At 41.0% G+C, this 17,048-nt stretch overlaps 1 long non-coding RNA gene across 1 annotated transcript; it reads left to right on the forward strand.

Moving 5' to 3' along the window:
* The first annotated feature begins 4,815 nt into the window (after positions 1 to 4,815).
* On the forward strand, positions 4,816 to 5,498 carry LOC109973179 (uncharacterized). The gene is made up of 2 exons (XR_002276783.1): positions 4,816 to 4,861; positions 4,965 to 5,498. It is a non-coding gene; the product is annotated as an uncharacterized LOC109973179 (long non-coding RNA).
* Positions 5,499 to 17,048: the final 11,550 nt, after the last annotated feature.

A 17,048-nucleotide genomic window follows, 5' to 3' on the forward strand; every position in this document is an offset into this window, starting at 1 on the left:
ATAAAAGACAATGTTTTCTCAAACCACTGAAATGTTGAAATGTCTGCATTATTTTTTCTAAAGCAGTTGACCTGGCTGTTATCAGAACATAAATATAAAGCAGGGTCACAGGTTTGCTGGAGTATCAGCATTGTTATAGCAGTGACCTTTTCATCTAGACTCAGTTCAACACTGTGAGAATGGCAGCTTGTAATAGTGTTGGTGATAGCTAGGTATCTCTTGTCCTCCCTTGTCTTAGCCTCTCTAGATGTGCCTCTCTTCTCTAGGGAGTAGTTTATGTCAGAATGTACATCTGTTCACTTCTCTAAAAGTAAAGATAAAAAATGGCTGTGGTACAATAACAGCCATTGTCTGCAGCAGGAACATGAATCTTGGTGAAACAATCATTTTCACAGTAGAAACTGCCAGCATGTGATAACACAAACACAACAAGTACTAGTTTTTTTTTTAAGCTAAAAAGGAACCACTGTAAAATTATGATCGTAATTCTTTGTTATCTTGACGCTGGAGTAATATACTGTGTTATTTTTCAGCAGTGAGTCAGAATAAAAGTGCTTACTTTTGTAAACAGGTCTGTAATTCCATGTAGTCCTCAGCTGTGTGAACTCTACCCTTCTACCTTTGGTGTTGTGACCATGAGACACGGATGAGTTAATTTGTTTTTCTTTGGATGGCCCTTTAATCACATGCACATGCACAGAATCATGCAAAACATGGAAACACACATACACACAGATCAAATGATCCATCAAATTACTCAAAGGAAGCAGGACAATGTCTGTTTATCAGGATCTGGCACGGAAATAAATGGTCACTTCATCACAGTCGCTCCTAATTTACACAACAACCCATTCACTTTGCTGCACAACATGCAAACACACACAGATACACAGTTTAGTAAAAGTCAAATTTCTGGAAATAATTACAGTAGTGCTGCGTGTTTATTTCCATCAGAGTATTAAAGAGTCTCGATAGCAAAACAATGTTTTTGCCTGATTGGCAAAGTTGGTGGTTGATTTAAATGAAACCATGTACATACGAGTGCTTCCTGTAATTGCAAAGTAATTAAAAGCTATGGTTGAGAGCTACTGGCTGAGGAAAACCTCCACCGGCTTCAATTTTATACAATTAAGAGAGACATATTTTTGCAAAATCAGGTTTGAGGTGATTAATTATTTGGTGATGGGTTCTAATTCAAGAGAGTGCTCTCTACTGAGGTTCTTTGACACTATTGATCATGTGATTCTATTTGATGTAATTCCCTCTGAAACTGCCTTAGACTGGTTCTCCCCCAAATTTAGAAATGAGCTCATCTTCATTTTATCTTGCTAACGTCAGTGGACTGTTCTCGCTGTACCCAGGCCAAGTATTATTTTCCAAATTGCTTCAGTTATATTAGTGAGCCATTAATGCCCCGCTGTCCTCATCGGCCTCTCAGGTCCACCGGTTTTGGTCTTTGGCTGTTTACAGTCTAGAGTGAAAGTCAAAACAGCTCTGTAAAACCGAACCCATGCTTTGGATCTGAAACAGTTTACCCTACAAATACTGGCATCAGTTGTTAAACCTTGTTGATAAGATTTGTTTTCTAACAACTAATAAATGCCTGCTACTTGAATTAGTTACATAATTCAGGCCCATAAAACTTGTGAGTGACTGCTCTAGTGCGCTGTACTTATCTGCTTTGCTTTATAGCTGAATTGTTTTAGTTTGCACTGCTGGAATCTGGAGCCGACATGAAAGAACTAGCAGAGATTTAGGCCTACAGTTGTGTCATCTCACGTTGCCTTTGTCTGGACCATTGTGGTTGATAAAATGACACTTGAACACACCACACAGACTACAGCCGACTGCCAACTAGCATGTTTGTTTTGTGCCCGCAAGAGAGAAATAACTTCCCCTACCAGCAGGTAGCAGTATCTGTATTCACCATTCAGAAAAGGATCTGAAACTGGAGAGCTAGAATGCAAAAATACAAACTGTAAAACAAAGCAGCTCTAGTTCAACACAACTGCTGTTTATAGCTACTTCAGATTGAAAATATGTCAGTTAAGAAGTTACAAATGACACTGCCGTTCTTTGTCCCTGGTCTTTTGGTTGTGGAAGTAGAAAGGAAGTTGTGGAGGCAAATAACAAGAAAAAAACCACACTAAATGGGTGAAATCGTGGATACTACAGCAACAGGCCGAATGGGCTTTCACGAACTGTTGTCTTGTCATGCACTGATTCGCTAAGCTCAACAGCCAATCAGAGTGGTCTCTTTTGCTAGTGCGGTCCAATGCCTATTCAACACGCTGAATTGTCCAAAAAGCTGCTGACAGGATCTGACTAGTGCCAACAGTGCAGGACACACTGGGAAGACAAGGGTGACAGACGCTCACCGTGGCCTACGACTGACCGTCAGCTTGGTGTGTCTCGTGCATTTGGTTGCATTAGTGTGCACCATTTTTACTACATTTGGAGAAGAGACAGTCATACATCAGATGAACGACCAAGTGTAGTGGAATTATTATTAAGTGCTTTTGGCCTTAACTCTCATGGCTTAAAGTTTGTTTTTCCCAGTAGCTTGTAAAGTGCTGTTATATCATCCAGTGCCTGTCAGCTGCTCTGCAAGGAGAGCTCTTCATCCAAATAGATCAGAGGTTAGACTACATGTTTTTGGTCTTTAAAAGTCAAAGGGATCTGTCTGCTCATCTCACTCCATCTAGACTGAAGGAAAACTGGCGAGATTTTCAGTGCAGGAGCAGAATGTTTGTATTAGATACAGCCATGACACAGTGGCAAGATAAAATCATTAAATGTGGGAAAATTTACACACTTTACAAAGCCATGTTTTATTTTGTGTGGTTTAAAACAATGGCACCTTTCAGCAAGAAAATCCATGTCAATCACGTCCAGCGTGTGATTCCGCCTCCACTTCATTAGAAATGAAGACAGACTGCAGACAGGTCGTCGCTGCCTTTGTGTCTGCAATTTCCATGTGGATACACAAACAGGCAGATGGAGAGAGAGATTTGAGTTCTGTTGAGTCCATGTTGCTTTTTTTGGGTCCCTCGCTCCATGATGTTGACAGTTTGTTGGCGGCTCTGGTTAGACAGGGAATTTAATTGATTTTGCCAAACAGAGCAGCCCAGATGTCACAGGAGGAGTTTGTCCGCTGGGACCGATATGCCTGAATTGAATCATCTTATATGGGTGGAAATGATCATACTCACCTAAAACTATCTTTCAGATTAATTGTCAAAAGATTTTTCCCATGCTGGACATTTTGTGTGAGCACTGTTAATGACCCTCGATTTAACAATAACTTTGTGTGAGCTTGTGGACAACAACTGTTCACAAGTAAATAAACCCATTTCTTTTGTTTGAACTTTATTTTATTTTATTTGGAGTCATTTGTGGCAGTAAACGTAATTAAAGAACATACCATACTGATATTACCAGCACAAACTATTAGTGCTATCAATCCACTCAAGCCGATTAGAGGAGAGCAGACAGTGCGGCACTCTGGCCAAATACATCTTTTTTTCCACCTCAGGAACATCATGTCCTGCAGTGCAGCTCACTGCTTTCCCCCCTCTGCTCCATGCTGAGAAAAGAGAGATGAAACTGCGTAATTTGTGCCTTGTGTTTGCTTTTTCGAGGCATGTGAATGCTTGTGTTTTCCCACTCCCGTCATCCATAGCACAGCCATGCACCGTGGGCTGTTTCAATCTTAACGTTACGGTGTCCTGCTCCCATCCGACTGTGTGCAACCTGTTTTAAATGTCATTTTGACAGAGCAATATTAACCTGTCTAGGGGACCAGCAACAAAAATGAGTTGTGGGCCCTTTTTTCATCCCACTATTTATGCTGCTTTCAATCCTGTAGCTAGAATGGCAGTACAAACTGAAATCAAAACAACTGTATTACAACAGTAATGAAGTACTGATATAATATTATACTGCCCCAGGACTGATGTGTCCAAGTTAGTTTGTGGTAACTGGATTAAACACATATATAATGTAGGTGTAACAAGAGCTGTGAAAGAAAGGGCCTTAAAATTATGTATGCATTTTAAAGCTACCAGTGATTTAAGTTTATATTTTAATAATCTGGTGCATATTTGCAGATTATCTCCACATTGAGAGGAGTCAGCTGAGGTGGCTCGGGCATCTGTTTCGAATGCCTCCTGGGCGCCTTCCTAGGGAGGTGTTCTGGGCATGTCCCACCGGGAGGAGGCCCCGGGGAAGACCCAGGACACACTGGAGGGACTATATCACTCGACTGGCCTGGGAACGCCTCGACATTCCCCCGGAGGAGCTGGAGGAAGTGTCTGGAGAGAGGGAAGTCTGGGCATCTCTGTGTTAACTGAGATGCCCAGATGACTGCTGCCCCCACGACCCGGTTCCGGATATGCGGAGGAAAATGGATGGATGGATGGATATTTGCAGATTACTGTCAATCAAATTACTACAAACTACTGTCACACAGTGACCATGGGCCCCCTATGCCTGGCTGATAATCCAGCTATGCATATTGGTGTCACAGTCAGAAGAGGTGCAAGTGCACTTCTTCCTCTTAAACGTTTAGAGAGGCAAAGCAGTGTGATACAGCATCAAGAACATACATTAGAATGAGATTGTCTTCCAAGAAAACCGACAGCATTAGTTTCTACAGCAAGTGCCCTGTCAAGTCACAAGCAGGCCTCTGTCTCTCCTCTCCTTTCCTTGTGGTTGAGCTGAGTAGGCGTGGCCAGTTTTCATTGTCCTCAGCCTAGAGGTTAATTGGCACAGCTGTTGCTTATCTCCAATCAAGCCACATGATTATTTAGCCAAAGCGTTGCTTCTTATCCTTTTGCCAGTTTGTTCTGCAGCTCTTGCTGTAAGCATGTTTGGCTGAACCTCTCCTGCTCTGCTCAAGTTTTATTTGGGGGGGGGGGAGGTGTGGAGGGTCTTACCTGACCTGGTTTCCTCTAGTGTTCCAGATCTGTATGTGCTAGTTGTCCTGCCTCTACTACCCTCTGTGTTTCTCTACTGCTCAGAGAGATTCTCCAGCTCTGGAGTGCTGTAGATACTCCTCCAGCTCCCAGCCCAGACCACTCACCTGCTTCTGGATCTCCTTCCCAGGCTCTGAGGATGCTGTCTCCAACTCCATGCCAGCCACCACCTGTCTAACTCTCTGCCCAAACTGAGCGACTCCTACTCACTTCCTGCTGCTCCTCCTGCTCTCCGCCTGTCACCACCGGTCCAGCTCTCTACTGATCCTCTGCCTGTTGCTATTCGACCCCCAGCCCTGGGCAAACATGAGGTTCCTTGGATTCCTGCGATGGCCTAACCAGTTACCTGTGGTTGTCTACCAGACGCCGGTGTGCCAGACCAGAGCCTAGGGACTAATTACCTGGGTGTTGTGAGTTCCCTTGCACTGATTGCCCTCTTTACCAATGGCGGCCAGCAACTTCTTGCCTTCTTGATATATTTGAAAATGTTTTGTACAATAAAGGATTTAAATTTTGCCCTGGTGTCTGACTCCTGGAGCTTGAGTCCAGAATACCCAGTAGTGAGTAACAGACTAGTCTTAACATGCAGTAAAACGACAGCTGTTCACTTCACTTTTGACAGTCAGCATCTTAGCCATGTGATACCATAGTCATTTTAACCCAACTACAATCATTCCTTTAAACCCAACAAAGTAATTCAAGTGCCTTAAAACTAAACAGATTCCCTTTCAGTGACTTGTAATAAATGGCATCCAGCTGAGCAGATCAGAAAATGCTTGTTCTCTGAATGGAACTTTACAAGAAAATTATTATGTCATTTAAGAGAACTTGTAGATTCCAATGGTGTGATCACAGCTGGAGCCTCATCTTGAATATAGTTATAGCTGTTGGGCAATAGACCGTAACCCTTCAACACCCGCCTCACCCGCCAAGCCATCAACATTGCTGACACCTCCTACCCCGCACACTCCCCCTTCAGACTCCTGCCTTCAGGGAGAAGGCATCAGAGTCTTCAGGCCCACTCCACCAGACTTACAAACCGCTTCATCCACCAGGCTGTGAGGATGCGGAACACTCTTCACTACCTCCCTACCCCTGCTGTTTGCACAAACTCAATACATTGCCCCTTTTTGTTACAGATAAAAAAAACTACCTCTGTTTTACCGTCATATGTAAATCTGCTACTGACTTATTTTTTTGCCGGGATAGCTGCTGCTGTTGGTCATTTGCAATACTGTCCATGTATACCTCATATGCTATCTGCACCTCATCACCAACGCCCTGGTCATGCTGAACCATCTGACAATCTATTATTTGCAGTACTGTCACTGACTGTACACAGTTTTGAGTCACAGCTTATTGGCTCTACAATTTAGACTTATCCTTATATACTGTTATTCTTCATCTTTATTCTTTGTTTCCTAAATAGTATGGCATTCATTGCTAGGTGAGAGAAAAACGGTATTTCGATTTTCTGTATGTCCTGCACATATGGTGAATTGACAAAATCTTTGAACCAACCACCACCAAGTAGAAATATGCAGGTGCTTCCCTCCTGTACACCACATAGGACCTTGACTATGCAAAAAATCTGGGTCAGTTCTAATTGGCTGAGCACATGTGGGATCTACCCTGCAGAAAAGAGTGGTTAAGCCTGTAGTGTCCTTTAGAGGGCTTCAAATGTGATCATGATACTTGGGTTATGTATACTGGGATTCTCAGGAGGCAAGCTACTACTGAGGTCATATTCTTAGTGATTATTCTGGGACTTTAACAGTCTGGAGCTGTTTACATTCTACAATTAAGAACTTACAAATAGTGAATATTTTAAGACAGCCTTTAGACCTTCACTTGGAAAATCAAAAGCTACAATGAATGTAATTTAAACTGATAGAGAGCCAAATTATGAGAAAAAATTCTTTTTGACTTTTTGATGTCTAGACAAAGATCTCTAAAGGACCTAAGTGGTGTTTTTATGTATTTATTTGTTAATTTTTGGAACATAAACTTTATAAAATCACTCAGACCTCTGAATCTAGCCAGAAATTTAAACTAGATCTTGAGCAAAGGCTGATAAAAGAAGGCAACAGCAAAAAATAATTCTCAGAATAGAATTAGCACTACAGATAAACCTAAGACCACTTATTAGAGTAGGGGCTATCATTCATTTCAAGTACAAGGTGATTATTAGGGACAGATAAAGGCACAGTCATTAACCCCCCCCAAATCCTCAATCACATCACTCAGCTTACTTTTATTTCCTGTTCAGCTCCCACTCGTTTCCCAGAAAGTTGTTAATGCTGTGTCTGTGTCTCTGGGGTTAGAGCTAGACATGAAAAATCCAGTCTTTTAATTTTCACAATTAAAGCCATAATGTCCAATATTTATAATTCAACGCCCCCACGAGTCTTATTTTGGCGTCACTCATGTGTCCAGGCAGTGAGTCAGAAAAAATCTCCTCATGTTGCGAGAGGCAAGAAAGCCTAAAAATGTTGGTGTATGCACTGGGTGAGCAACTTTCATTGAAATTAATAGGCCACACTCTTGGTGCTTATAATACATGCATGGAGAGAAGGGTGGCAGCGATGGATGGGAGTTGGAGGTCAGAGGTTGCCATGACAATTCTACTGGAGTCATTTCCAGTTAGCAGTCAGCACTGAACAATCACTGTGAATATGTGTGAAACAGACACAGACTAAGTGCAGCCTTGCTGGTACATACGTACACTCCGTGGGTCTGTGTCTTGGTGAATAACTGTGATTGTTTTCACAAGTACTAATGATGGCATTCTATGAAAACACCTTCCACTCTTCTCCTCTCCTCTTATTCTGTCCTTACCTTCATAATATTCTTCCACCAACTCCTTCACTTCCCCTCCTTTCTGAGTTGGAGTAGGCTCGCAATGAGCAATTAATCCATTTTAATTGACAGGTTCCTGTTGCACTGTGGCCTGGCGATGTGCAATGGGTAATTCATGAGGGACATACCTGGTCTGGTTTCCAATGAGGAATGACAGCATCAGGTGCTAATGGTGTGAGAGTGTGTGTGTTTGCATGCACATGCATATGCTCACCTAACCTGGCTTCAAATGAACATTGGCAGAGCCAAATGTCCATCAGATGACAGCTTGCATGTCAGAGTCTGTTTATAAACTCATTTGGCTTTGACTATGCGCCTCAGTGGGCACAAGTCATGAACAACATCACATATGGAAACATCGCTTTGCTTTTGGAAAGGGTCAGTTTCCAAATCATGCTCCACTGGGATAACAAAAAGCATAGATCAGATAAGGGCACATTTAAGTAAGGCATTCATCTGATGTCAAACAGCAAGCTAATCACATAATGAAGTTCTTGTTGTCTGTTTAATTGAAATAGGGAATGAAAAGAAAGGATATTAAGATAAGGTGGAAGAGAATGAGCACAATGGCCATATTTAAAGTATTAAAAATTGGAGTAGGCAACAGAAATTGAGATATGGGACAGGTTTTCTCTTAAAAGAATATGAATTGTAAAGGCAGAGATAAAGAGGATGATTTGCATAAACCAAAAGCATCAAAGAGTCACAGGATAAAGATGGGCTGACAGGAAGAAAGGAATCCTGCAGCCTGACAATCACAGCCGATTTTTTTGTCATTAAGTCATCTGTGATAAAGTTTTTTTTTTTCCCAGATTTGGAGATTCAGCTTTGGTAACTCACTGTTTAAACGCAGTGTCAGGGCACTGCTAACCGTTTTTTAGAGACTGTCCCCCCAAAGTATACATTGGTTGTGCTGGCAGGTTATTATGACAAATGTATTATAGTTTGGCGACATCTACCAACTGTATTAATTATGACAGAAGGAAAGGAGTAAGTAACATGATGTAGAATAATGTATAGAGGCACAAAGTTCACTTTAGGAGGAGGTTGGGCTGGATGGCTAGGTACACCAAATACAGGACCTTCCCATCAGGAGACAGGAGAGTTTTAGTGTGTGACTTGTGTTTTTCAGGAGTTTTTGTTCCTAAACATAACGTGCTTTTATTCGTACACACGACCAAGTCGTTTTTGTGCCTAAGGCCAATCAAGTAAGTGGTGTGGAAAAACTAATGAAACCATGATGGTTTCATAATTATAACGTTATATTTATGAGTTTCCAAGATTACGGCATTCTAGTAGCCATCTTGTTTATGGATGTTTCCATTATGGCAAAGGTCCATAAAGCTTGGTAGTGCAATGTTCATTGATGTTAACTAATTGTTGCATTTCCTCCTGCTACTGTAGGAGTGCTGTTTAATGAGATGTCCCTATGGGTCAGATGAGAAAGAAGGGACATGACCATATGGGTCGTATATAGAGCGTTGGAGGAATTGTTGGTTTTTTTAGCCTTCTTTTATAGCCAATGATGACACACAGAAACCTTTTATTTAAAGGATATTTGGATAGTACTCATTTCTTTTATTTGTCACTTGAGACATGTACAAAAACAAACAAAAATCTCCAAATAGGAAAGGAAATGACCTAACTTTTCTAGGCATCTGTGTTGAAGTGGATTTATTTAGCTACAGCTGCTACAGTGTGCTCACTCACACACGTTCACTTTAGGCCTATTTAATAAAGCATGTCTATCATATCAAATTGATACATGATGAAATTACAGGATGTTTGCATCAAGTTTACTTTTACCCAGTACATTTATTAAATGGCTGTCTTTAGCCATAATTTTGTGTGCACTTTTGTCATCTGAGAGCAGGCACTCTGAAAGTCTTAGCTGATGACACCAGCCTGTTTTCTTGGAAGAGAAGTGAAAAATTTGGGAAGAAGCAAAATTGCAAATTCACTTTATTTTAAGTTTTCTAAAAGCTGACTTTAGATTTATTTCAAAAGAACAAGACAAAAAAAATCTTGAACCATTTTGTCCTGATCTGTCAAAGATAAGTGTTTATGTGGAGTGGGGGGATGACTAGTGGGCTTTGGGTCCCAAAACTATACCCCATAACTATATCTATAAGAAATATAATACTTTTAATATAATTTATACAACTGTAAGACCAAATTTTAGAACACATACAAACTTATCACAGAATTAGCATTTTATCCAGTGTCTCAAAAATAATGAAGTAAACAGTAAAATTATGGCATCACAAAGTAATCACATTTAATTAGCCAATGTAAAAGCTGAGCCTGCATATTTTTGCCTGTCAGCTGTTGGTGTTGGCACTCTGCTGCACCAACACAGTAGTCTCAGTGAAAAGAACGAGGGCTCTACTAAGTCATTCCCTACTCCTCATCCATTATGGAAGATGAGAACATCAGTAAAACAATTTGACTTTTGTTGCCATGTCTTCATCTTAGAGTTAAAGTTTGGAAACCGACACATATACACAAAACGGACTGAGCTAATGCCATGTTCTGAATGTCTTTGTTATTTTTTATGTTATTATAGGTTTAAAATATACTGTATGTCTTGTGACATTTTTCAAGAAAGACATAAGACTTCAGGCCAAATACATGCAAGGTGCTCTGTTTTATCTGAATGAGAAAATATCATCAAGGCAAGTGTGTGTTGCTGTTGCAAAAATTAATGAGGGGAGTAACATGTTCACCATACAGCAAAATAGCAAGGTGTAAATGTAAACACGTTCATTGTCACAGTGATTAAGCACTGTCAATATTACTGTGACAATTTTACCTATACACAGTATAAAGACGGATTTCTGTGATGAGCTATTTATATGGAGTCGACTGACTCAACCTTCATAGCATAGCAGCTGCATATAAAATGACGATTATGAGTGAAATGACACCAGAAATTAAAACACAGTATGGCTTTATGCTGCCAGCTGAGAAAATTAAATGATTTTCTATACACTGTCAGTGTCATATGGCATTTAAAGAAATATCCCATTATGAAAAAGAACAGCACAGGCTTAACTCCTGACACCCAATCTGTCTCTGAATATGACACAGACACACGCACACACATGCTTGTTTTGTTCTCCACGTCTTTCCTACCTCCTCCTCCCTGTCAACTAGCAGTCATCAGTGTTTCAGCACGTCTGCCTCTGTAGGACGTGCACCCTGGCCTCCACACTGCAACATGATGCGACCGTTTTGACCTTTTTCTGCTTCATGAGACAAGGACCAAGCTTGATGGGCCTGCCCCCTTTGAAGCTGAATATTATAAGGATGTGAATACATTATATTACACCTTTCTCTTTTTCAGATGGCACACACGGGGAAGACACTTGTTTCAGTGAAATCAGAGGAGATAAACAACTGTCATATTTTTTCTATTGTATATGCCCTGACAGATAGATGTGCTTGTTAAATCATCAACAAAGTAATTGTTAGGTTATTTTCTTGCACTTTGGGGGCGGCTGTGGCTCAGGAGGTAGAGCGGGTCGTTTTCTAACCGGAGGATTAGCGGTTCGATTCCCGGTTTGTCTAGTCAACATGTCGAGGTGTCCTTGAGCAAGACACTGAACCCCCAGTTGCTCCCGGTGATGTCACCAATGCGTGAGTGCTTGGGAGTGCGAATGGGTGAATGGCCGGATAATGTGAAAGCGCTTTGAGTGTGCTGTAAAAGCATAGAAAGGCGCTATACAAGTATAAGACCATTTACTTGTGAAAGAAAAGGTGTTTAAATTGTTGACACCAGACTAACAAATACAAAGTGTCACATCTTTGACAGTGGAGGGTGAGTAATTATGTGAGTATTTGCCCTGTTGGTGTCATGATCTTATCTTTAACCAAGAGGCTCCATGACACACACACATACAGTAGATATACCCATCTTTGTCGTGTGAAAACAACAAAGCCAACACTTCCTCAGACACAGTGGTGAGAAAGTAACACAGGGAGCAGGTGCAGGTTTCATTGGACTGCTGAGGAAAAACTGTCAGCCTGGCCAGCATCACCAATAATTTAAGGCTTGAGATTTGTGACATGCCTGTACAGTATATAGCACTGGACTGGGGATTCCTGTTTGAGGGCCAGCTGAGCAACTCAGTGAGCACAGGAGAGACCAAAGTCAAAACATCCCACATTCAGAGGGCTAAATGAAGAAGTCCAGTTTGGAGCAACATATCCTATTATCTTTTATATAATTTGACACTCCCTTTAACTGTAACACAATTGCACATAGACTTCATTAACCTTGACAGAGGCAGAGCAGGTTGTGTCATGAACGCCCTCAATTGTATGAGAGACATGCTTGAAGACAGATGCACTGCAGACGTTCAGATGTTGTTGAATTTTAAAACATGCAGTCGCTACTGAAAGCTTCCTGCCAGCTGAACACAGTGTCTCAGCACGGTGATGTTTCATACTTGAAAAATGTGAAGACAGATAGATAAACAAATTATGGACACCCAGAAATTCAGTGTGACCATGAGTCTGTACAACCTTGTTTTGATTTTACAAGGTTCACAAGGCCTCATTTGTAGAAGCAGAGAGGAAGCAAAGCAACAAATTACTGAAAAAGTCTAGTTTGTGTTGGCCGCTACAAAGTATTAACTTAAGGGGGCTGAATAATTTTGCACGCCCAATTTTTCAGTTTTTTATTTGTTAAAAAAGTTTGAAATATCCAATAAATTTCGTTCCACTTCATGATTGTGTCCCACTTGTTGTTGATTCTTCACAAAAAATTACAGTTTTATATCTTTATGTTTGAAGCCTGAAATGTGGCAAAAGGTCGCAAAGTTCAAGGGGGCCGAATACTTTCGCAAGGCACTGTATATATATGTATATTGTCTCAAACTCTTTCAGTCATTGCTGATAGGCCACACATTGAGGTCTTTTTTAAAATTACTTTAAAAGTCAGGTTTGTCTTAAAGCAACATTGCTCACATGCAGGGGCGGATCTGGAAAATTTTGGATGGGGTGGCCAGGCTCAGAGAGGGGTGGCACATTTGAAATACATATAAAAAGTAAATTAAACCCCTAGTTTTATGAAACAATGAACTATATATTTTTAAGAATCAAACTGTTTATTTAGTGTAACACATGGTGCTTTGTTTAACTAATGTTGGCTGTGCTCCTTGTTTATTCCCGTCCTGGGACATAGCTGTTACACACAGCCCCACTCCCAACCCACTAAGGCATATCATGCCTAGTGCTCCACAACAACACACTGAAAAATGAATGCAAATATCATGCTGCATGCAGGATATAAACTAAACCTAATCTGACCAATATAAATTAAAAACAACAACAACAGGAAAATGTTAGTTGCATTTAAGGCAACGATTTGTCACTGTTTTTCATTTTTCATTCATTTATACTCACAAGCATCACATTTTGACTTTGGCAGGGGTGGCTCTACCCACGCTCACATGTGCATATGCATTTGAAACAGTTATTTCCTGTTGTAATCCTTCCACTTGATAATACTAACCATTAAAAATCCCTTTCTCATATGTTTTTTATGCTTATCCAAGCTCTTGACTTGGATGAACTTAGGGTTCCTTGAGTTTTCTCCCAGCACCACCATGAGGTTAGTCTTTTGAGTGAAATGTCTTAACAACTTCTAGATGGATTGCCATGAACACACTGATGATGATAAAGTGTAGTCCTGACTTTTGTTCTAGCAGCCCAGTACCTGCAAATGTAATTGCATTTCCATTAGCCTCAGCTGCAATGTGTTCTTGAAGGATTACTGTGAGTAGAAACTACATACAGTATATAACCACCTATAGTCAACTACCCTTCAGTGATTTTTTCAGCACTCTCCTGCATTATGATGACAATTTCACTCATTCATAATGTATCAGTTAGTTGGTTTTTGAGCAGCTGAGTGCTTTATTCTATAACAGTATTTTTGTAGCCAAACAGAATTCATGGTTTCCTACCAACCAAATGCTTCAACAGCCAAGTGCATTAAATAATCTCCATCCACTTACTGGTTTAATGTTGTGCTGCTCAGTGAAATAAGGCATCTTAAATGTTCAGCTGGAGTAAAAGCCACTGCTTGCTTTGACTTGTTGACAGAGAAGACATAACTTATTTATTCATTCTTCAGTTTTGTCACCTAGTTTGTTTATTTTATTTTTTCACTGGAGAAGCAGTGGGATTTGTTGGTCAAAGCCTAGGCGCCTGATGGTGATGAATTATTTTAGCATTTACTTCAGCCTGTGCTCTGCTGTCTGTCTACAGTTTGACCGACCCTCTCTCTCCCTCTGTGCATCACAGTGCTGTGTGAGAGGACCGCGACAGAACCACGGGTCTTTTTAGAATGTCAGCTGAGAAATGCTTTTCAGTAGGTTTATGTTAAGCTGATATGGCCCATGTAGCTTCCCCCACCTCATTCTTCAATAGTTTTCAGCATCTACATCTACAGGAAAACCAAATTCAATCTGCTCCTCAGGCTGTAACAGCCGCTTGGTTGGAAGGTTTTGAATTGAATCCTGGCACCAGGGATAAAATGCCACAAATTTCTACACTGCTGTCATTGTCAGGCATTGTAGTCTAAGCTACCTGGGTACTGCATAATTCATAGGTAGAGCACAGGGACCCATCACTGTAATAAGCCACTGTGACACGAATCCTCACCCCCGCCAGCAAAGAACAGGATGATATGTAACAGAAAATCACCTCAGTGAGGAACACAGCGTCGTTATAGATGGTCTTGATTAGTATAAACATAATTTTATAAAGAATATGAACTTGAACATGACATTGTAAATATGTAAGAACATATTGGTGTATGTTCATGTTTTTGGTCTGGACTGAAATGTCTACACAAATATTTTATGTATTCTCATAAAAATGTGTAGAGTCACTCCTGGCCCCCCAGGCGACGAATCTTACTGACTTTAGTGATCGCTACTTTTCCTGAGGTTGCCTTTATTTTATTTTTTTTGACAGGCCTACTGTATAACAACTACTGGATGATCAATCTCACAACCATCTGACCGTCTTTTTGCTATTATTTGCAGTACTGTCACTGATTGTACATGGTTTGAGTCATAGTCTGTTAGGTTGTACCGTTGAGTTTATATCCTAATCACTTTGATTTGTTTTCTTATTCTTTTTAGTCTGTTTTTACTCTACTTTATTCTAATTTAGTTTCCTAAATGGTATAGCATTCAGTACTAGGTGAGAGAGAAACGGTATTTTGATTTTCTGTATGTCCTGCACATATAGTGAATTGACAATAAAAATCTTTGATCTTGAAAAAAAAATTGTAATCAGCAGACCTTAGTGATAAAACTCTACATGACAACATTTAGGAAAACACCATTTGGAAAAATAAATATGGTACATAAAAAGATTATTAAAAGCATTTCTTGGCCCAATGGAGGCATGATAATTAAAGGTCTAATGTTTGACAAACATCATACCACCACCACAAACCTTGATACACGTTCAGCTTCCTTTACAAATTCAAATGGATTCACCTAATGAGGTCACATTAACTAAAGGGCACATTTTTAAACTCAGCATGATACCCAAGAATCAACAAAAGGGGATGACATACAGTACTGATTGTTTCTTAAAATCTACAGTCTCTTGGATGAGTGAAAATTAAGACATCAGATGTTTTATAGGGCCAAAGTTATGTCTCAAGCTCTGAGATACTAACCATTCAGAAACACACTGATGAGTGGCACCCTTCCTAGTTTCATAATACTTCATCTGCTTTTACATTTGATGCATGTATAGCATGTGCTACAACTGCATTTCATTGGACAGCATCAATAATGTTAAACTTTGACTCTGAATCATGAGAAAGCCATATCTTATAATCATTCACTGGCATTTCTGGAGTTCTTACTGTCATGCTAACAACTCTGTGGGGATGTATTTCAGTGGGATTTAGACTCTGTCTGAACTTCATGTCATAAGGGCGGACAGCATCAGAAGCTCCCTCCACCCCCTCACACCTGTCTGATGTAGGATAGGGGAGGGGCTGTCTGCGTCCCACCATCTCTGTAACTGTCTGCATCTGACAACCTGACATCCACACCCACTTCTTGCTGTGATTAGCTAGCTGTGCAGAGGTGAGAGAGGAGCCAGGCATAAACTCTGTAGCTCTTATTTTTTATTTGATAAACAACTAATTGTCTGAACATATGACTTAGGGAGCAGGTGCAGGTTGAGTTGGACTGCTGTGGTCAGACAGCACAGCAGTCATTACACACGGGAATGTGGTGAACTAACAGCTGCATGCTAACCTGTTTAGTATAATGTAACATTTTCCTCTCACACATATTTCAAATCTTGCACTACTTGTGTATTGGCCCGGACACCTGTGAAAAAGAGACTCTTAATCTCAGTGAAGCTGTCCTGGTTAAATAGATGTTAAATGAAATTTTAAAAAGTTACAAATGAGATTCCTAAGTTGTGGAAATCAGCTTTTGTAACACCCTTGTTAAAAGGTGTCAGCGCTTTCTCTTTAAATAATACAAATGCCAGAGTGTCTGTGCTGGCGAACATTCTTGAAACACTTGTGAGTGACCTGTTGAAAAAGTTTTTACATGCTAATGCTGTTTTGTCTGAGCATCAGTGTGGATTTAGGAAGCAGCATAGTTTTAACAGTGCTGCACTGAAGGTTTGCACAGGAAACAGAGCTGTGCAGCTTCATTTATCCATTAGTCTAAACCATTCGATACTGTGGATCATCCATCCATTTTCCTCCGCATATCCGGAACCGGGTCGTGGGGGCAGCAGTCTAAGCAAAGATGCCCAGACTTCCCTCTCTCCAGACACTTCCTCCAGCTCCTCCGGGGAAATGCCGAGGCGTTCCCAGGCCAGTCGAGAGACATAGTCCCTCCAGCGTGTCCTGGGTCTTCCCCGGGGCCTCCTCCCAGTGGGACATGCCCAGAACACCTCCCTAGGAAGGCGCCCAGGAGACATCCGAAACAGATGCCTAAGCCACCTCAGCTGGCTCCTCTCAATGTGGAGGAGCAGCGGTTCTACTCTGAGCTCCTCCCGGGTGACCGAGCTCCTCACCCTATCTCTAAGGGTGCGCCCGGCCACCCTCCTGAGGAAGCTCATTTCAGTTGCCTGTATCTGGGATCTTGCGCTTTTGGTCATGACCCAAAGCTCATGACCATAGGTGAGAGTCGGAACGTAGATTGACCAGTAAAT

Source organism: Monopterus albus, unplaced genomic scaffold, assembly GCF_001952655.1.
Source record: "Monopterus albus unplaced genomic scaffold, M_albus_1.0 scaffold282.1, whole genome shotgun sequence".
Taxonomy (NCBI): Eukaryota; Metazoa; Chordata; class Actinopteri; order Synbranchiformes; family Synbranchidae; genus Monopterus; species Monopterus albus.